This window comes from Scyliorhinus canicula, chromosome 10 (genome assembly GCF_902713615.1).
Source record: "Scyliorhinus canicula chromosome 10, sScyCan1.1, whole genome shotgun sequence".
Lineage (NCBI taxonomy): Eukaryota > Metazoa > Chordata > Chondrichthyes > Carcharhiniformes > Scyliorhinidae > Scyliorhinus > Scyliorhinus canicula.
The window spans coordinates 169859866-169882770 of NC_052155.1; the positions used below are offsets into that span (position 1 = coordinate 169859866).

The 22905-nt window shown below is 48.2% G+C and overlaps 1 long non-coding RNA gene across 1 annotated transcript in view; it reads left to right on the plus strand.

Moving 5' to 3' along the window:
• The first annotated feature begins 2904 nt into the window (after positions 1-2904).
• The window catches only part of LOC119972769, a 56890-nt gene continuing 36889 nt past the window's right edge, over positions 2905-22905 (plus strand). Inside the window, exon 1 of the long non-coding RNA XR_005462151.1 lies at positions 2905-3398. This is a non-coding gene — a long non-coding RNA (uncharacterized LOC119972769). The remainder of the gene's footprint in view (positions 3399-22905) is intronic.

The following is a 22905-nucleotide window of genomic DNA, read 5'->3' on the forward strand; positions in this document are numbered from 1 at the left end:
TGGATTGGCCATGCTAAATTGCCCGTAGTGTCCTAAAAAAAAGTAAGGTTAGGGAGGGGGGGTTGTTGGGTTACGGGTATAGGGTGGATACGTGGGTTTGAGTAGGGTGATCATTGCTCGGCACAACATCGAGGGCTGAAGGGCCTGTTCTGTGCTGTACTGTTCTATCTATGTAAGTCCTTTGAAAGATTTAGCATGGTGGTGAGGATTGAAAAGGATATGGCTGAAATGTATATTTATAAACAGTGTTCATTTTCGTTTTTGAAGATGATCCCCGCTAACAATGGCGAACAGAACTTAGGCTGCACTTACTCAGCCAACCCCAGCCTGCTCGTGGCGATGGCGCCAAGGAGACCAGCCCCACGATTTGGGGATGCTGACCTGGGTAGGTTCCTGGATACAGTGTCCAGACATCAAGGTTTGATTGGAACGCTAGGCAATGACACCCACATGCTACATGCTACATGGCCTGCCCACTCACAGGAACTCACTTGGCATGTGTCAGGTGTTCACTTAACCACGATTGCCAATTCCGTATTAACGATAACGTTCAGCCACGCAGCCAGAGGCCTCAGCAGTCAGTGGGGGTTATGGGTGTTCGGTGGGGCAGATGGGACAGGGCCAGAGGGTACCCCGGAATGGGGTTGGGATCCAAGGGGTGGCACGGTGGTGATTGAGCGATTGCCTCCCCCGTCACCCTCCCATGGTGTCCCACACCTGCAGAGGGTCACCCACCCCCCGCCGAGCACAGGGGCAGCAAGCCCAGTGCCCCCGGGCTCTTTGCCTGTGAGTAAAGATGGCTACTCACCTCCTCGGCTCTCCACAGAAGCCCTTCCGCCAGGTTCATGTTTTTAAATAGGAGTACTAATCGGCGCCAGTGTAAGCACTTGTTGGGGGGTCGGTAAATGGTAGGAGGCTGTTGGATGACAGGTGGCTTTTGTTAATTGTATGGAAATGGGGCTTAAGTGGTGATACTTGGTTTTGGGCCATGCTATGGCAAGTTGCCGATTTCGCCTACGGGGACGGGCCGGTTGCATCTCAAACTGTTTGGCACCTTGCACGGTACCCGTTTTTGGCCTCTCCCGCTATTCACCAGCCTCAATACGCTGGAGCGTGAATGTAGTGTGGCTGGAAGATCACGCTCATTAATTTAGCTGACTAATATTTTTTAGAGATGTGGACTGGTTGGATTGACTGGTGAAAGAGCTTGTTGCTTGAATGCTTGCACCCATGTGCCAAGCCTCATACATTCAGAGTAGGCCTTTCAGCCCCTTGAACTTCTTCTGCCACTATGACTGATTTGTCTGTTAACTCTTCACCCAGTTTTGTTCCATATCTTGTGAGTAAAGCTGAGTAATTCATGTATTTAATAGGCTTGAATTACATAATTAAACTGTTGCATAACAAAATTCTAGTTATGCTAAAGACTAATGATTCATGGTTCAAAATAAAATGCCAACTGGCACTAATATTTTCACTTAAAAAGCATGGTTTTACTGACGTGTGGGAACTCTAATGACTAATACAACATAACAGAAGATTGATAAATGATATGGACGACGCATATTCTTAGAGCTCCAACACCTCAATGTCACCACTGTACAACTGTAGTGGAGGTGTGGTTGGTGGGAGGGGGGAGCAAGTGTGGGGTGGCATGGGGTAAGTGTGTGTGAGGGGTGGGGAGGAAGTGTGTATGAGGGGGTGGAAGAGAGAGTGTGAGGGGGTGAGGTTAGGGAGAGTGTGTGTGAGGGGTACAGGGAAGAGAGAGTGTGTGTGAGGTGGGTGTGGGGGGAAATGTGTCTGAGAGGGTGGGTGTAGAGAGAGTGTGAGGGGGTGGGGGTAGAGAGAATGGTTGTGAGGGCTGGGGGTAGAGACTGTGTGTGAGGGGGTGGGGGTAGAGAGAGTGTATGAGGGGGTGGGGGTAGAGAATGTGAGGGGTGGGGAAAGGGGGAGTGTGTGACAGGGTGGGGGTAGATGATAATATTCTTTATTAGTGTCACAAGTAGGCTTACATTAACACTGCAATGAAGTTACTGTGAAAATCCCCTAGTCACCACACTCCGGCGCCTCTTCGGGTACACTGAGGGAGAATTCAGAATGTCCAATTTACCTAACAAGCACATCTTTTGGGAACTGTGGGAGGAAATTGGAGCACCCGGAGGAAACCCACACAGACATGGGGAGAACGTGCAGATTCCACACAGTGACCCAAGCGGGAATCAAACCGGGGACCCTGGAGCTGTGAAGCAACAGTATTAACCACTGTGCTGCCGTGCCACCAGTGTGTGAGGGTGTGGGGGTAGAGAGAGTGTGTGTGTGTGAAGGTGGGGGAAGAGAGAATGCTTGTGAGGGGGTGGGGGTAGAGAGAGAATGCGTCGGGGTGGGTGTAGAGAGAGTGTGTGTGTGAGGGGGTGCAGGAACACGGGGAGAGGAAGAACTGGGAGAACAGGAACAGGGAGAGCAGGAATTAGGGAGAAGGAATTGGGAGAGCAGGGATTGGGGAGCAGGAATTAGGAGAACAGGAACTGGGAATCAGGAACAGCCGGAGAGCAGGAATTGGGAGAACAGGAACTGGGAGAGCGGGAACTGGGAAGCAGGAACACCTGCCATTCACTCTTTCATTGGGATCACTGTGCCCCCTGCACGGTCGCCCATGTGGTCCACAAACCCCAGTTTCAGAAGCACTGTACAAACTTTCCACCTCGATTTGTGTCCTTTGACAGACTGATAAATCCCTCCCATTTATCGTATCTAATTCATAACACCCCATTGCTTCATCTGGAGGCAGGTTAAAATAAATATCCCGGCCCGCTGCATATTGCACAAGAGAACCATTCGCAATACACCAGACTTTTTTGTTTTAATCGGTAAAGGAGGTTTGGAAGGTAATCAGAGAGATCTTCCTCGGTTCCACTCGGTCATGTCACTCGAAGAGACGTCAGACACGGAGCAAGTGTTTCCCCGGCAGTGATGTGGTAACACTTGGAGCAACTTTGGCAGAATTGCCTCACAATTCTCTGAAAGCACTGGCTGATGACACTGGCCCCCGCCGCTGACGCACTGGCGGCGGGCACTCCCTGGGGAGTGTCGCCGCTCCCGCCTTCTGCACAGCAGTCAGCCTGTGACCAGGGACCGCCACTTCCTGCTGTGTGTGACCTCCTTTTAAAACAAATTGCATTACGTGGCTTGTGCCACGATAGTGCGTCAGCGGGCTTTATAGAGCATCTGGATGCAGAACAAGCACCAAGATGTCTCTGTGCCAATGACCCGCCCCTATTTCTCAATCCTGCCCCTCCGCAGTGGCACAATGCGTCACTGACACAGTGAGAGAGCAGGACAAGGTGGCCCTGAGAGAGAGAGAGCTGTGCATTGATGTGACTCCCCTGGCCGGCGGAAAGGTAAGCACAAACGTATTTCAGTGACAGACCCATGCAATCTTGGGAACATGTAGTCATGTGCCCCTTCGGAGTGTCAGCCTGAGGATCCAGCCAGAGGACTTTCCTCAATACCTGCTGATCCTGGATGGCTCGTCCAGTCACCAAGCACATCGCTCCATATGACTGGATAACTATAAAGGTGGCCGAGCAGCCCAGGCTATCCCAATCTGCCCGAGTAGATTTTGATTATAGGGCCCAGGTCACTGCATGGGTCGGGGTAACTTGCACCCGGGCGAGGTAACTTATACCCGGGTGAGGTAACTTGCATCCTGGCGATGTAACTTGTACCCGGGCGAGGTAACTTGCACCCTGGCGAGGTAACTTGTACATCGTTTGTATGATTCAAAAATAACCTTGAGCCGTCCTCAAAGGACAACAAAGCTCAATGCCAAAGACTGCATTTGGGGGGTTGGGAGGGGGTGGCATTTGCTTGTACCAACCACACAAAGTAGCATGGTGGCACAATGGTTAGCACTGCTGCCTCACAACTCCAGGGACTGGGTTCAATTCCCGCCTCGGGTGATTGTCTATGTGGAGTTTGCACTTTCTCCCCGTGTCTGCGTGGGTTTACTCCCACAGTCCAAAGATGTGTGGATAGGACATGGTAAATTGCCCCTTAGTTTCTAAAAGGTTAGGTGGGGTTACTGGTTTACGGGGATAGGGTGGAGGTGTGGACTTAAGTAGGGTGCTCTTTCCAAAGGCTGGTGCAGACTTGATAGGCCGAATGGCCTCCTTCTGCACTGTAGGAATTCAATGATTCTATGAAAGTGATTAGGCACCCTTTCAATTATCAGAGACTAAGAATCAGGAAGAAAAAACAATCTTTCAAAGCCATTCATGCTGACTGCTTTGGGGATAGACGGGACTGGCCCAGGATGACTTTCCCCTCTGGTTGGCATTGCCCCCACACTGTCCAACTTCCTCACTTGGGACCCACCTTGTCTGTATTGTTGAAACTCAAAAATTCCTAATGAAGGGGATTGTAAGCATGGAGCCATGTCCTACCAGTCTGTGACAGATTAGTGATAGCATTGTGATTGCAGTAACTAACTTAAGCAATCAAAGCACAGAACAGCTTCCTGCAGTGCTCCTGATCAGACTTTACAGTGCAACTACATTGTTGTCAACTACATCTTAAACACTTAATCCAGTTCTTGCCACCCATGAAAGGATATTATGTATTATACGAGATAGTAATCTATTACCTAAGATAGTGTGTCTCTATACATATTTATGATTCCAGCAGATGTTAACACTGGACAAGTCAGATCCCAGAGTGAAACCTGGCTTGATAGATCCTGGGCTGGATTCTCCACAGCTCCCCCGCTCAAATAGCGTTTGGCGAATCAGGCCCAGTGCCGCTCCGGCGATTCTCCGGGCCCTGGAGAATCACTCGTCCGTGATTTACGGCGCGCAGCTGGGGGACCATTGCCAGAGGTCATCCCAGAGATACTCCGCTCCCAGTAGACCGAGTTCCCGACGGTGTGGTCCTAACCACGTATGGCCGGTCAGGACTCTCGCACGGTGGCTGCAGTCTCAGTTGGAGGCTGCCCTGGTGGGGGACGGGGAGGAATCGAGCATCGGGGCAGCGATTGGGCCGGTCCGATGCAGCGGCACGCTGCCGATCGGGGGGGGGGGGCCTACATTGTCCGTGTTGGTCCAAGTCCGTCATGGCACTCAGCGTGGCCGCTGGAGGCCGCCGCCGTCAACATGCGTGGACTCGGAACCTATTGTATGGGGGTCCATATCCACTGCTAAAGCTGCGTGAAGCACTCCGGGTCCCTGCCAGCCCCCTGAAGGTAAGTGAATCGCCTTTTATTTTTTGCAGGAAAGTGGGGAGTAAAGGACATAGCCCCATTTTTGGAGAATTGAGCCCCCTAACTTTGTAACTCAGTTACTGAACATATTCAGAGGAATCTGCCTGTGTGCTGTCAACACAAATAAAAACATGTTTATTAAACAAGAAAAAATGAATTACATTACAAAGAACAAAGAACAATACAGCACAGGAACAGACCCTTCGGCCCTCCAAGCCTGTACCGGTCATGATACCACCTTTGGCAAAACCCTCAGCACTTCCTAGTGCCATATCCCGCTATGCCCATTGTATTCATTTATTTGTCGAGATGTCTTTTGAACGCTGTTAATGTATTTGCTTCCACAACCTTCCTGGCAGCGCCTTCCAGGTACTCACCATCCTCTGTGTAAAAACCTGCCTTGCACATCTCCTCTAAATTTTGCCCCCTAGTGACTGGCCCGTCCACGCTGGCAAAGCATGTCTGCCCATCCACTGTATCCATGCCTCTATAATCTTACACTAGAAAAAAGATTGGAAATACTTCAATACAAATACCAGAAAACGCCTCAAACTCACCCTTTATCCCAGCGATCATTATAGACTATCCTTTTGTGTTTCCCTGTCTCTCTAAGTGTTTCTGGACCCCTGTCACTAAGTAACAGCACAGTATTTTCAATGTTATGTTTTTTTAACTACTAAACTGCTAACCCCTTGGTAACCCATCCCTTCACTTCAAGGGTTGGCTTGTTGGGTCATTTCAGAGTGCAGTTAAGAGTCAACCACATTGTTCTGGGTTTGGAGTCACATGTAGACCAGACCAGGTAAGTGTAGCAAACTTCCCTCCTCAAATGACATTAGTGAACCTGATGGATTTTTACAACAATTGATGATGGTTTCCTAGTCACCATTACTGAGGCTCGCTTTCAATTCCAGACTTATTCATTGAATTAACATTCCACCACCTGTAGTGGTGGGATTCAAACCTTTATACCCCAGAGAATTAGCCTGGGTCTCTGGATCACCAGTCCAGTGACATTACCACTACATTACCGTCTTCCTCGAGATAATTTCTGCGATGAAGAAGAAATCTGAAAAAATAACTTTCAACTTAATCACAAAAATGGAACAAGGGGACAGTGGGTTAGACTTGTGAAAGGTACATTTTGGACTTTGAAAAGTACCCAATTAATTTTTTCCCAATTAAGGGACAATTTAACGTGACCAATCCATCTACTCTGCACATCTTTGGGTTGTGGGGGTGAAACCCACGCAGACATGGGGAGAATATGAAAACTTCACACAGACAGTGACCCAGAGTCGGGATCGAACCTGAGACCTCGGCGCCGTGAGGCAGCAGAGCTATCCACTGCGCCACCGTGCTGGCCCCACATATTGGATTTTTAATCAGCTCAAGGAAAGACCTGCAGATCGAATTCTGTAAATGAAACTTCCATGATTGGTTGAGATACAATGGGAGGGCCTTTCTGAATGGTTGAAAAGAGCAGCTGAATCAAATGAAAATCTTGCATTTGCATGTAGCCTTTCATGACCTCGTGTTGCTCCAAGATGTTAGATAGTCAATGCATGATTTTTTGAAAAGTAGTCAATGTGCAGTAAAGTGAACACTGCAGCCAATTTGCACACAGCACACTCCCACAAATCCTAATTAAATAATTGACCAGATCATCCGTTTTCGGTGTTGTTACGAAACCTTGCTCATGTTATGTGCAAGAGTGTTCCAACCTGAAACACTGGTTTTGCATAGCGTAGTTTCTTTTAGATATTCGTGAGAAACATCTGTGGAGACAGTGAGAACTCAAACCTCTCTGTCATTAAACAATAATAAAAATATTTATTAATGTAGAAGAAAGATAATGAAACACTACAGAGAACAATCTTGTACTTTGGCACATTAACTGTAAGCACTTAGTCCCGCAAAGACTGAAAACCCAAAAGCATCTGTTTCCCCACTGTAATCCTGGTTTAGCACACTGGGCTAAATCGCTGGTTTTTAAAGCAGACCAAGGCAGGCCAGCAGCACAGTTCAATTCCTGTACCAGCCTCCCCGAACAGGCGCCGGAATGTGGCGACTAGGGGCTTTTCACAGTAACTTTATAGGGGCTGGTTTAGCTCACTCGGCTAAATCGCTGGCTTTTAAAGCAGACCAAGCAGGCCAGCAGCACGGTTCGATTCCCGTACCAGCCTCCCCGGACAGGCGCCGGAATGTGGCGACTAGGGGCTTTTCACAGTAACTTCATTGAAGTCTACTCGTGACAATAAGCGATTTTCATTTCATTTTTCATTTCATTTCATTTCATTTCCTAAACTCTACTGAGACCCACTCAGTTTCCCAAACAACAACAACACATCTATTGGTCAAATCTAGCCAGTGACTATCACTGGCTAGGCTCTGAGCTTAGGCTCTGTACAGCCTAAGTGACCAGGTCTTGGGACTGATCTTCAATTCAGCGAAGGAAATAATCTTTTGCACAAACTAGCTTTTGCCTTCAGCACTTCATCTCGAGCTGAGCTGTTTCCTGAGGTTGACTGCCTCTCTCTTGCTGTTGCTTCTTTACACCTCATCTGTGACTAGCCTGCTTCCTGACTCACAGCACTCTGGCTACTAAATGTATCAAATGCAAATAACACCTTCCCTATTCTCTCCTGTTCCTTCCTTTCTCTTAGTTGCTGCCCAAACATGGTTCACAAAATGCTTGCGAGTTTGTTTTCATTTGTGCAAAAGAAAAACATTAATTCTAATAGCATCCTACCATTTTGTGACACTGTATGCTGAGGCATAGATATTGGCCAGGACACAAAGAGAAACTCCCATGCTCTTCTTCAAAAAGTGCTTTGGGGAGCCTTTTTCATTAACGTCTCATCTGAAAGATGGCATCTCTGAAAGTACAAGACCCATGTGGCACTGCCACAGAAATGACAGCCCAGAGCAACCTTCTCATTCAAAGGTGTTCTTGAAATTCCGCAACATTAAAGGATTAGCCCAGAGCTGAAAGGTATCTAAATAGCATAGTCCCCATCCAAAAGAAATCCAGAAAGATTCCGATGGAATGTCAAAAATGCTTTTCCACGATCAGCTGGAAATGTTAGAACAAAGAAAAATGCTTTTCCACCGTAATCAATGGGAGAAAAAAACAACCCTGTTGGTGTATCAGAATCAAAATGAACCATATTGATGGCTAACTCCATCCAGGCTCAGAAGGGCCATCCTGTGTGCAAATCCTCCATCTCCCACCACCACAATTCCAGCAATGACACTAAATGTGACTGATTGCAGAGCTCTGAGATACAGAGGGATCTGGGTGGCCTAGTGCATGAATCACAAAAGGGTAGTGTGCAGGTACAGAAAGTAATTAGGAAAGCTAATAGAATGTTATCATTTATTTTGAAGGGAATTGATTACAAAAGTAGGGAGGTTATGCTTCAGTTATACAGGGCATTGGTGAAATCGCATCTGGATTATTGTGCACGATATTGGTCCCCTTATTTAAGGAAATATGTAAGTGCATTAGAAGCAGTTCAGATAAGGGGCGGGATTTTTCCGTATCTGGCAGGGCGGGGGGGCCTGGCAGGACGGAGTGGCGTGAACCATTCCGGCGTCAGGATTCTTCCGCACCTTCAGGGGCTAGGCTGGCGGCAGAGTGATTTGCACCCCGCCGGCCGGTGTGGAAGGCCTTTGGCGCCGTGCCAGCTGGGCCGAAGGGACTCCGCCGGCCGGCGCATCTGCGGGAGCGTCAGCGGCTGCTGATGTCATCCCCGTGCATGCGCAGGAGGGTTCACCTTCGCGCCGGCAATCGCAGAGGCCGACACGACCGGCGCGTAGGAAAAGAGTGCTCCCACGGCACAGGCCCGCCTGTGGATCGGTGGGCCCCGATCACAGGCCAGGCCACTGTGCCACCCCCCCCACGCCAGATCGCTCCACGGCCCCCCAGGACCTCAGAGCCCGCCTGCGCCGCGGGACCTAGTCCAATTTACCCCGGTGTGACCTGCATAAAACGAGCGGGACTTCAGCCCATCGCGGGTCAGAGAATTGCCGGGGGGACCGCCGACTGGCGCATCGCGACTCCCGGCCCCGCCAAATCTCCGGCGCCGGAGAATGCGGCAGCCGGCGGGGGCGGGATTCACGCCGCCTCCCGGCGAATCTCCGACCCGGCCCGGGGTGGAGGGGGGGGGTCGGAGAATCCCACCCACGGTTTACAAGACTAACAGCAGAAATAGGCAGGCTGTCTTATGCGGAAAGGTTGGAGAGGTTAGGTTTGTATCCACTAGCGTTTACAAGAGTCAGAGGCGACTTGATCAAAACTTTTAAGATCCTGAGGGGTATTGACAGGGTGGATATGGAGAGGATGTTTCCTCTTGTGGGAGAATCTTGAACTAGGGGTCACTTTTAATAAATAAGGAATCAGTCATTTAAGACAGAGATGAGGTGAATTTTTTTCTCTCAGAGGGTCGTGAGTCTTTGGAACTCTTTATGAAAGGGCAGTGGAAGCAGAGTCTATGAATATTTTTTTAATATAAATTTAGAGTACCCAATTATTTTTGTTTTAATTTAGGGACAATTTAGCCCGGCCAATCCACCTAACCTGCACATCTTTGGGTTGTGGGGGTGAGACCCACACAGACACAGAGGGAATGTGCAAACTCCACACGCATAGTGACCCAGAGCCGGGATCGAACCCGAGTCCTCAGCGCCATAGGCAGCAGTGCTAACAACTGCGCCACCGTGCTGCCCCGAGTCTTTGAATATTTTTAGGGCAGTGCTACATTGATTAACAGTGGGTGAGGGCAGCAGGGTGGCGCAATGCTTAGCACTGCTGCCTCACGGCGCCGAGGTCCCAGGTTCGATCCCGGCTCTGGGTCACTGTCCGTGTGGAGTTTGCACATTCCCTCTGTGTCTGCATGAGTTTCACCCCCACAACCCAAAGATATGCAGGTTAGGTGGATTGGCCACGCTAAAATGCCCCTTAATTGGAAAAAATGAATCGGATACTCTAAATTTATCTTAAAAAAAAAAACAGTGGGTGAAAGGTTAGCAGGTAGACAGGAATGTGGGACTTAGATCAGCAATGATCTTATTGAATTGTGGAGCTGGCTTGAGGGGCCGAGTGGCCTACTCCTGCTCCTAATTTGTATGCTCGTATGTTGCAGACTTATTCCCCTCCAAATATCCATCAATATCCACAAGGGAAGATGAGAAAGGGGGATGTGACCGTCAGCTAACGAAAGATAAGGATGTGGGGACCAATCTCCGACCAGAGGAGATACACGCCTTTTTGGTGAGGTATTTTAGATATTCAGAAAACATACTACTGCTTTCTTTTTGGAAATGCAAGTGGTCAAGTTTGCTTGAAATTGTGTAATTCCATTCACAATTTCAGGGAAATAAAGACCAACTGTCCGCAATAACTTCGTTGAGGCTGTGCCGTTTCTGTTGCCAAACATTGCACACCTCATCACAACATCAATGGCCTCCAACTCATGACCAGCAACAATGACCCAGGTTTCCTGTCAATATAAAGGTGAGACTACACGCACAAACGATACTGCATTTTCGGCTGAGTGGCAGGTGTGCCTACACACAAATATCAATATGTTGTTGTCCATGTTGCACCACTCAACGTGCCATTAGCGTTGTGAAAACAGCACCTTGCTGTCTACCTCACCATCGAAATGCGGGACGTTGCTTTACTTGTATATAGAGACAACACAATTCAATTCAACAATTCAACACAATTGTTTCAGTATTATCCATTTCAGGAAAAGTACCCGTTGAATAACATGCCAAGTGTTAATTACTGCCAAGTAACATCTCCCTATTAGAATCAGAATTAGAACAGCACAGCACAGAACAGGCCCTTCGGCCCTCGATGTTGTGCCGAGCAATGATCACCCTACTCAAGCCCACTTATACCTATCCCAGTCACCCAACAACCCCCATTAACCTTATTTTTTAGGACACTAAAGGCAATTTAGCCTGGCCAATCCACCTAACCCGCACATCTTTGGACTGTGTGAGGAAACCGGAGCACCCGGAGGAAACCCACGCACACACGGGGAGGATGTGCAGACTCCGCACAGACAGTGACCCAGCCGGGAATCGAACCTGGGACCCTGGAGCTGTGAAGCATTTATGCTAACCACCATGCTACCGTGCTGCCCTATGGAGACTTAATTTTTATAAGTCTGGAATGTCATTCCTTCAGGGTCTGAATTATTATTTAATGTTTATGTTTAAAAATCAATAAATTTTACTTTTCCTTTGCTTCTTAATCCAATCTTTATTTCTGGCACTCTGTATTTGTAACTTATATGTCCTTCACAGTCAGTATTGGTAGCAATGGCCTACCTTTAAAAAATATATTTTATTGAAAACTTTCATGTGAACGCAACAGTACACTGGTGGAATATAAAACAGATGCTGCAATTTACTATGTAAAAAGAACACAATCAACAATGAAGAGCACATCCAATCCTAACACCCCCCCCCCCCCCCCCCCCCCACCCCCCAGCCTTCAACTAAAAAAGCCCTGAACAACTGACAAAGAAGAACAAAGAACAAAGAAAAGTATAAGACAGGAACAGGCCCTTCGGCCCTCCAGGCCTGTGCTGATCATGATGCCCTAACTGAAAAAAACCTTACTCGGTCCGTAATCCTCTATTTCCTCCTTATCCATCCAGATACCTCTTAAACGTTAAAGACCAAAGAAAAGACAATGACTAACTCTTCAAAAAAGGAAATGAATAGCTGCCATCTTAGGTAGAACTCTTCTACCGACCTTCTAATGGTGAACTTGACCTTCTCCAAATATAGAAAGTCCATGAGGTCACCAACCAAGAGACCTCCACCCAAACAGAACTCGCCTCCGGGCTATTAATGAGGCAAAGACGAAGATGAGGACGTCTGCCTTCACCCCCGACTGCAGCACCTGCGAAGCGGAATCCCCAAAAATGGCCACCAGCGGACAAGACTCCAGTTCGACATTAAAAATCTCTGACATTGTGTTGAAGAAGGAAACCCAAAAGATTAACAACCTGGGACCAGAACATATGAGTATGATTAGCTAGCCACCGAGAACACCACTCAGATCTGTCTTCCCCCCCCCGAAAAAAAAAACACTGACCCTTGCCTTGGTCGCATGAGCCCCGTAAGCCACCTTGAATTGGATCAAACTTAGCCAAGCATAGGAAGACGTGGAGTTGACTCTGCGAAGAGCCTCGCTTTACACCTCCTCATCCAGAATAGGACCCAATTCTCCCTCCCATTTTATTTTCACCTCTTCACCTCATCCAATGGGGCTGGCTCCGCTGATAAGATCTGAGCATAAATACCCAAAATACACCCCTCCCCCCCCCCCCCCCCCCCCCACACCCACCCAACCAGACCTGGCCAAAGAAGGAGGTCAGGGAAGACAGTGGTGCTAAGGGAAATGAAGGCAAAGTCTCCCTCAAAAAATCACGAATCTGGAAGTATTTAAGCAAATTGGTCGCAGGGAGTTGACATTTTCCGACAGCCCGACAAAACTGGCAAACATGACCTCCACGAACAAGTCCCTAAACCTCTCCAGACCCTTCCCCCTTCCATGTCCTAAACGTCAAGTCTAAGCCCGCTGGCACAAAGAGATGATTACTACAGATAGAGGCCAACAACAACATAGCGCGAAAATTAAAATGCTGTCTGAACTGCTTCCAGAATCTCTGGGTGGACACTTTGATGAAAATCTCACAGGAGAGAACGGAAGTGAGGCAATTACTAAAGAACCCAAACTAGAGCCACTTCAAAAACTCACCTTCATTTTCCCCCATAAGGAACTCGGATCACTCAATCACCCTGGCCCCTTCTCAATATTGGCAGCTCAATAATAAAATAACACATTTGGTAAAACTAAACCACCTGCCTGTTTATCATTCTGGAGGAATGCGCTACAGGTCCTTGGAGTCTAAAAGAGGACACTAAGTTGTTAACTCTAGCAAAAAAGGATTTAGGGAGAAAAGTGTGGAGACACAGATAAAGATATAAAAATCCCGGGAGAACATTCATTTTAATAGTCTGAACCTTGCCCTCCCATCAAGGACAGGGGGAGGTTATCCCACTTCTGCAAGTCAGATTTGACCCCATTCACCAGACTAACATTTAATTTATGGAGCAAGGCCCAATCATGGGCCACCTGGATTCCCAGATAGACGGATCTGTCAAGTTGAAAAGGCAACATCCCCAGATAGATTCCGGTCTCCACAGGGTTAATCCTGAAAGAATTTGCTCTTGTCCAAATTCAACTTATACGCAGAGAAGGAGCCAAAACTCCCAAGTAGCTTTATTATTTCATCTATAGGGGAGAGTGGCTTCATAATATAAAGAAGTAGATAATTTGTGTACAAGGACACTATGATCCCTCCCTCTGCGATTTATTCCCTTCCACTTACTGGAAGATTTTAATGCTACGGCCAGTGATTCAATTGCTAAAGCAAATAGAAGCGGAGACAGTGGACATCCCTGCCTTGTACCTATTTCAGTGGAAAATACTCTGAACTCAAGGCATTAGTGGGACACTAACAATGGGCTATACCATAGATGAGTCCAAGATATGAACTTCTGCCTAAAACCAAACCTCCCAAAGATCTCAAAGTGATGTCCCCATTCCACCCTATCAAACCCTTTTCAGCGTCTATACACACAATCACCTCTGGTTCGGGCACAGGAGAGGGGGCAAGGACAATATTTAATAGCTGATGTATATTGGCCGACAATTGTCAATCTTTAACATGGTCGTCCATGATCACCTCTGGGAGGCGGGGCTCCAAATGTAGCGGCAGCGCCTTTGTGAGCAATTTAGCATCTGCATTCAAAAGTGAAATGGGTTGAAATGACCCGCATTCTGTCGGGTCCTTTTCCTTCAGGATCAGGGAAATAGAGACCTGCGCCAGAGTAACGGGCAGTGAACCCGACAAGGATTCATTGAACATGTCCAATATTAATGGGATCAACAGACCTGCAAACCTCTTGTAAAACTCACTGGGGAATACATCGGGGCCGGGAGTTTTACCTGTCTGCATTAACCCAATGCATTTCGTAATTTCCTCGGGGCCCAACTGGAATTTCAACTCCTCCCGCCGTTCTCCCACCAATGGAAAGGAAAATCCATCCAAATACTCCGCTGTGGCAGAACCCTCCGGGATCTCCGATCTATAGAGATCCCGATGGAATCTTTTGAAAACCGCATTGCCTTCAGACCCAAGTCCCTTATCTGTACAATTTCCTGGGAGCAACCTTTCGCCTCAGCTGATGAGCTAAAAGGTGACTGACCTTCTCCCCATGTTCATAAAATGCCCCCCATGAGCATCGCAGTGGGTTCACCGCCTTACCTGTTGATAGTAATTCAAATTGTGTCTGCAGCTTTTTCCTACTTGCAAGCAACGCAGGGGTGGGGGGAAGTGAGTACTGATGGTTCACCTCAAGAATGGAGTGCTCCAGTCTCTGCTGCTCCACCCTCGCAGTCCATTCCATGTGTGCTTTGTAGGAAATGATTCCCCCCCCCAATGACTACCTTAAGGCCTTCCCACAGCGTAGAAGGTGTGATCACCTCACTTTTATTGAATTTGATAAACTCACGAATAGCAGAGGACATCCGTTCGCAAAACCTTTTGTCCGCCAACACCGCCGTATCCAATCTCCATGGCGGGCGTTGGGAGGGACCTGACTCTAGAGCAGTGGTTCCCGGGGGGTCCATGTAACATTACTGGGGGTCCACACAAAAAAAATACCGAATTGGGGGTCCACGGTGATATTTTAGTGGTCTATAGAGCAATTCTACTTCAGAACAATTGTTATTACTGAGAATCAAGTAGAAGAAAAAAATGTTTGTTTTCATGATGAATATTCACCTTTCTCTCTCTCTCTCTCTCTCTCGCACTGACAAAGGTCAAAGAGAGATTATAATCTATCTAATTTACCTTGAGGGCTGAAGGGGCTCAGAACCAAAAAGGTGCATTTGCTGTGTTTATTTTTGTGGTACTGTATTCTGAGAAAAAAAAATCCATACCGGTTGATGACAAATGGGTTTATTGTGCTTTAATGACAGTTGTTGTTGAAGATTGCCCGGGCTGCTGTCCCCTAGGAACAGCCCGGAGGACCTTTAATGACAGAAGCAGCTTATTAAATACCCACGGTTGACCTGACGCTTATGCCACGTTTCTCCTTGACAAGTTTAATGAATAATTTAACACAGTAATCACTAGAAACTGTGTATATTTGATATGAATTGGTTATTTTTAGAGTAATTTAATTCAATTTAGTCAGTAAAAAGTTTTTTTCATTGCTTTTCATGTTAGAATAAGTTTGGCAACGTACGAAAATACCGCTAATCCGTTTCCAACCCTCACGGTAAGGTAGATAGACTTTAGGATTAGTTTACCACGCATATAAGAAGCTTTTTTTTCTGTGGAAAGGCTATGGGGGTCCACAAAAAAAAATTAAGAGGAAAAGGGGTCCATGGGTTAAAAAAGGTTGAGAACCCCTGCTCTAGAGCCAAATCCACAAAATGTGGAACATGGTCCAAAATCACAATCACCGAATGCCCCACCTTCTTCACCAGGGGAGGAGAGACCTACCCACCGCAAAAAAAGCCAATCCGTGAGTAAACCTGATGGACATGGGGAAAAAAAATCTTTATCCCCGGGTCCGTTGTCTTTTGGACGAGATATTCAACTGAGGCCACTTACGCCTGCTTGGGAGTTTGCGGAAGGTCCCCTGACACTTTTTGAAGGAGAGTTTGACTCCTGGTGTCCAGGCCAATGCTTATCCAACAATCAACATCACAAAAAAGAGATTATCTAAGGGGGCGACCGATGGCGCAGTGGCTAGCACTGCTGTCTCAAGGCACCAATGAACCGGGTTCGACCCCGGCTCTGGGTCACTGTCCATGTGGAGTTTGCACATTCTCCCTGTGTCTGCATGGATCTCACCCCCCACAAACTCAAAGGTGTGCAGGGCAGGTGGATTGGCCATTCTGAATTGCCCCTTAATTTAAAAATAAAAATATATATATTATCTAGTCGGTCTCGCATTGCTCTGTGCAAATTAGCTGCTGTGTTTCCTCCGTTACAACGTTGGTTGTAAAGTGCTTTGAGATGTCCAGTGGGTCTGAAGAATGCTACACGAATGCACTGTTAATTGCACAATCTTTAAATTTCATTGGTTAAAGAAAGCCTTTTAGGGCAGCACAGTGGCACAGTGGTTAGCGTTGCTGCCTATGGCGCTGAGGACCCGGGTTCGAATCCCGGCCCTCGGTCACTGTCCGTGTGGAGTTTGCACATTCTCCCCATGTTTGCGTGGGTTTCGCCCCCACAACCCAAAAATGTGCAAGTTAGGTGGATTGGCCACGCTAAATTGCCCCTTAATTAGAAAAAATAATTGGCTACTCTAAATTTTTTAAAACGTTAAAGAGAGCCTTTTGCTGCGCCACTAGAGGGCACCAAATATATTTGAATTGCAAACAAACAAGAAAGCTTTACTTATATAACTTCTACCTCTCCTTTACACGTTCGCAAGGCTCACCTCTGAACCCTCTTGCTTGATTTTTATCTCCACGCCTTGTAAGAGACTGTTCACCAATCACTTTTAAAAAAAATTAAGAGTACCCAATTATTTTTTTTCAATTTAGCGCGGCCGATCCACCTACCCTGCACATCTTTGGGTTGTGGGGACGAAACACACGCAAACACGGGTAGAATGTGCAAACTCCACACGGACAGTGACCCAGAGCCGGGATCGAACCTGGGACCTCAGCGCCGTGAGGCCGCAGTGCTAACCCACTGCACCACCGTGCTGCCTGGAATTATACAATTTCAATCAAACTTGACCACTTGCATTTCCAAAAAGAAAGCAGTAGTATGTTTTCTGAAGTGAATATCTAAAATACCTCACCAAAAAGGTGTGTATCCCCTCTGGTCGGAGATTGGTCCCCACATCCTTATCTTTCGTTAGCTGACGGTCACATCCCCCTTTCTCATCTTCCCTTGTGGATATTGATGGATATTTGGAGGGGAATAAGTCTGCAACATATGAGCATACAAATTAGGAGCAGGAGTAGGCCACTCGGCCCCTCAAGCCTGCTCCATAATTCAATAAAATCATTGCTGATCTCAGTCCCACATTCCTGTCTACCTGCTAACCTTTCACCCACTGTTTTTTAAAAATAAATTTAGAGTGTCCAGTTAATTTTTTCCAATTAAGGGGCAATTTAGCATGGCCAATCCACCTAACCTGCACATCTTTGGGTTGTGGGGGTGAAACCCACGCAGACACGGGGAGAATGTGCAAACTCCACAACGGACAGTGACTCAGAGCCGGGATCGAACTTGGGACCTTGGCGCCGTGAGGCAGCAGTGCTAAGCATTGCGCCACCCTGCTGCCCTCACCCAATCTAGCTCTGCCCTAAAAATATTCAAAGACTCGGGGCGGCACATGGCGCAGTTGTTAGCACTGCTGCCTGTGGCGCTGAGGACTCGGGTTCAATCCCGGCTCTGGGTCACTGTCCGTGTGGATTTTGCACATTCCCTCTGCGTCTGCATGAGTTTCACCCCCACAACCCAAAGATGTGCAGGTTAGGTTGATTAGCCAGGCTAAATTGCCCCTAAATTAAAAGCAAAAATAATTGGGTACTCTAAATTTATATTTTAAAAATATTCATAGACTTTGCTTGCACTGCCCTTTCAGGAAAAGAGTTCCAAAGACTCTCGACCCTCTGAGAGAAAAAATTTCACCTCATCTCTGTCATAAATGAGTGATTCCTTATTTATTAAAAGTGACCCCTAGTTCAAGATTCTCCCACAAGAGGAAACATCCTCTCCATATCCACCCTGTCACTACCCCTCAGGATCTTAAAAGTTTTGATCAAGTCGCCTCTGACTCTTGTAAACGCTAGTGGATACAAACCTAACCTCTCCAACCTTTCCACATAAGACAGCCTGCCTATTTCTGCTGTTAGTCTTGTAAACCTTGGGTGGGATTCTCCGACCCCCCACCGAGTCGGAGAATTGCCGGGTGGCGGCATGAACCCCGCCCCCGCCAGCTGCAATTCTCCGGCGCCGGAGATTTGGCGGGGAGGGAGTTGCGCCGTGCCAGTCGGCGGGCTCACCCTGGCGATTCTCCGACCCGCGATAGGCCGAAGTCCCGCCGTTCTATGCAGGTCCCACCGGCGTAAATTGGGCTAGGTCCCTTACCTGCGGGACCTTGCGGCACAGGCAGGCTCCGGGGTCCTGGGGGGGGGGGGGCCTCGGGGCCATCTGACCCCCACGGTGGTCTGGCCCGCAGGCAGGCCTGTGCCGTGGGAGGCACTCTTTTCCTACGTGCCAGCCGTGTCGGCCTCTGCGATTGCCGGCGCGAAGGTGAACACCCCTGCGCATGCGCGGACCCGCGCCGGCTGGTAGAGTCCCTTCGGACCGGCTGGCACGGCGCCAAAGGCCTTCCACGCTGGCTGGCGGGCGCAAACCCACTCCGGCGCCGGAGGATTCCGCACCTTTGGGGCGGCCCGACGCCAGAATGGTTCACGCCACTCCGTCTTGCCGGGACCCCCCGCCCCACCAGGTACGGAAGAATCCCGCCCTTATCTGAACTGCTTCTAATGCATTTACATATTTCCTTAAATAAGGAGACCAATACCGCGCACCAATCACTTTTTTAAAAATTTAAGAGTACCCAATTAATTTTTTTCAATTTAGCGCAGCCAATCCACCTACCCTGCACACCTTTGGGTTGTGGGGACGAAACCCATGCAGACACGGGCAGAATGTGCAAACTCCACATGGACAGTGACCCAGAGTCGAGATTGAACCTGGGACCTCGGTGCCGTGAGGCAGCTGTGCTAACTACTGCACCACCGTGCTGCCCTTGTTCACCAATTTCTACTTCACGTCTCCTGCATCCACACCTTCGTTGCCCCTAGACTTGGCTATTTCAATATATTCCTGCCAGCTTCCCCTACTTACTCTCTGTAGACTTGAGCTCTTCCAAAACTCTGCTGTCTGTGTCTGACACCAGCTCCAGTTCACCTTGTGCTCACTGACCTAAATTGGCTCCCGCTTAAGCAATACTTTGGTTTAAAACTCTTCCTTGTTTTCAAATTCCTCAATTGCCTCACCCTGCATATCTCTGTAATCTTCTCCTGCCCCCACAACCCTCTGAAATATCTGCACGCCTATTAAATACCCCTGATTTTAATCACTGCACCATTGGTGACTGTGTCTTTAGTTGACTAAGCCTTAAACTCTGGATTTTTCTCACTAAATCTCAGCTCTCATCCCTCCTTTTAGCACACTTCTTTTTTTTTAAATTTAGAGTACCCAATTCAAATTTTTTTCCAATTAAGGGGCAATTTAGCATGGTCAATCCACCTACTCTGCACATCTTTGTGTTGTGGGGATGAAACCCACGCAGACACGGGGAGAATGTGCAAACTCCACACGGACAGTGACACAGGGCCGGGATCGAACCCGGGTCCTCGGCGCAGCGAGGCAGCAGTGCTAACCACTGTACCACCGTGCCACTCGACAGGAAGTGTGGCCCCGAGCTTCGGATGACCTGGCGCTTAATTTCTTGTACGGCTGTGACCTCTAGAATCAATGAGAGCTCAAGGACCAGAGCTATGTATTTCAGCTTGAGTGTTAATGCCCTCACATTTAATCCTTGTCGAGTCATTATGGTACAGAAAGAAGCCTCTTGGTTCCTCAAGCCTCGGTCTGAAAAATGCGCCTTTTCATATCCTGCTGGACAGTAGACTGGACGCTGGTCTGGATCAGATTGGTGCCAGCAGCATGGGGCTCGATCCCCATTCTGGCTGGGGTGAACTCGGGATCTGCTTCCTCGCCGCATCCACGGTGAAGGCTGTGAGTCGGACCTGCGGAGAACTCAAGAAGGATTGGGACACTAATTGCCCCTCTACTCTTCCCAGGTATACTCCCAGAGTTGATTGACTTCCTCTGATACGAATCACACATTAACAAAAACACTGAGTGTTGGCTGCCTGTAAAAACATGGAGAGAAAAGCAGAACTAATGTTTCAGGTCGATGACCTTTCACCATTGCCCGTTGAACCAGAATTGACCCAACCTTTAGTGTCTAACCCCATAGCTATAATCTCTCAGTTCTGTTATCATCCTTGTAAATCTTTTATTGCAGTACTCGAGTGCTCCTATAAAAGTAAAATCCTGCAGCAGCTGGAAATCTGAAATTCAAACCAAGGGATCGAAAAGCTCAAGAGGTCCGGCAGCATTTTTGCAGCGCCACATGGTACCAGGGGTGGCTTCAGAGCTTAAATTACGGCTACCTCAAATGCTGCCTGTCTGTGTCTTGCTACCAGTTCTCTCTTCCATGAAGTGTGTCCTCACTTCCTGTCTCTGTGTATTTATAGCTCTCCCATGCTCCCTCTAGTGCTTGCTCAGTTGTATTGCATCTACACTGATACACAATCACCACAAGAATTAACATTTAGAGTCCAGTATGATTCTTTCTAGTGCTTCCGTATTGTTTCTACATCTATAGGGAACTGAGTCCTGATTAAAGGTCATTGATCAGAAATGTTGGACTCCATTTTAACTCTCTGCAAGTGGACAGGTTTTGAATGGGTTAAAATCGAGCCCATCAACATTGTGTCACTCTCCAGGGATAAGGGACTGAATAAAACGCTGGGGCGCCGAGCGTGGGTTCCACACCTGGATGCTGGTGACCTTTCAACTCCCGATCCCACCTTTGGAAGGCGTCCGATAATATATTGCTTGGAGCTCATCAAGCTGTAGGGTGGGTTTGAGGCCTTCAGGGCGGTACGGTGGCACAGTGGTAAGCATCGCAGCCTCCCAGCACCAGGTATCCGGGTTCGATTCTGACCTTGGGTGACTGTGTGGAGTTTGCAAATTCTCCACGTGTCTGCGTGGGTTTCCTCCGGGTGCACCGGCTTCCTCACCCAGCCCACAAATGGTAGGTGGATTAGCCATGCTAAATTTCCCCTTAGTGTCCAATGGTTAGGTGGGATTATGGGGTTACAGGGATAGGGCAGGGGAGTGGGCCTAGGTAGGGTGCTCTTTCAGAGGGTAGGTGTGGATCAATGGGCCAAATGGCCTCCTTCACTGTCGGGATTCTATGATTCATCCCACCAATAAATGCTACATGGCGTGAGGTTCCGAGGTCATAACCTGTGACCTGGGACAAGGTCACGGCTAGTGCTTTAAAGAACTCTCCAGCACGGGACAGTATCAGAGTCCCAGCAGATGCAGGAGCGAGTGAAAGGTTTTTGAGAGAAGTTTAATTGAGCAGTTTGTAGTTTTCCAAGGTGAGTGGATTGGTGTGCTTATAATCCATTAAATTCCTACAGTACAGAAGGAGGCCATTTGGCCCATCCAGTCTGCACCAATTCCTACAGTACAGAAGGAGGCCATTTGGCCCATCCAGTCTGCACCAACCAGGTTATGTGATGCCATTGGCTTTCCACACGCTGCCTGGATTGAGCCTGTTGCAAAGACTTTGAGCGTGACAGTAACCTTTTTTTTGACAGTACAGTTATTGATACGACAGCTATTAAAATATATATTTGATTCCAAACACACTCAACAATCACATAATCATCCAAAAAACATAGTCAAATTACATACAGTTGTGGTGATAACCACTGTAGATATGCATACTTGCAGTAGGGGGATGTATGGCTGTACCTGTAATACAGGTTCCTCCGGTAAGCCCCTGCTGGCTAGCTCCGCCCACAGGGAGCTTGTGTATAAATATGCGTGTGAGTCACTCAGACCCTAGTCTACAGTTGCAGCCGGAGGAATAGCATCGCACAGCAATAAAGCCTCGATTGAACTTGTCTCTCGTCTTTGAGTGCAATTGTTAGCGCCACAATTTATTGCTGTGTGATTTTCCGTACACCATGGACATCAGAATCAAGCCTGACCGTCTGCAGCTGGATCCGCAGTCGCCTCGCACCAGGAAAGACTTTGTTCACTGGCTTGCAGTCTTCGAGGCCTACATCTCTTCAGCGGACCCTCCCCAGACGGATGCTCAGAAAAAGCCACTCCTCTACTCCAGACTTAGCTCCAGTGTCTTTCCGCTAATTCGAGATGCGACCGACTACACCGCAGCTATGGAACTGCTCAAGGAGAACTATGCACAGTCGACGAACACTCTGTTTGCGAGGCATCAACTCTCTACTCGCGTCCAGCAGCCGGGTGAGTCGATTGAGGACTTCTGGAGGGCCCTTTTACCTCTGGTACGAGACTGCGACTGCCGGGCCCTCACAGCCACGGAACACTCTGACTTACTCATGCGCGATGCCTTTGTTACAGGCATTGCATCGGACCCCACCCGGCCCGCACCGCCACCTGCAAAGCTTGTGACAAGAAAGCTTGTGTGCACATCCTCCCCGTGTGTGCGTGGGTTTCCTCCGGGTGCTCCGGTTTCCTCCCACAGTCCAAAGATGTGCGGGTTAGGTGGATTGGCCATGCTAAATTGCCCGTAGTGTAAGGTTAATGGGGGGATTGTTGGGTTACGGGTATACGGGTTACGTGGGTTTAAGTAGGGTGATCATTGCTCGGCACAACATCGAGGGCCGAAGGGCCTGTTCTGTGCTGTACTGTTCTATGTTCTATGTTCTAAAGGCCACTTTGCAG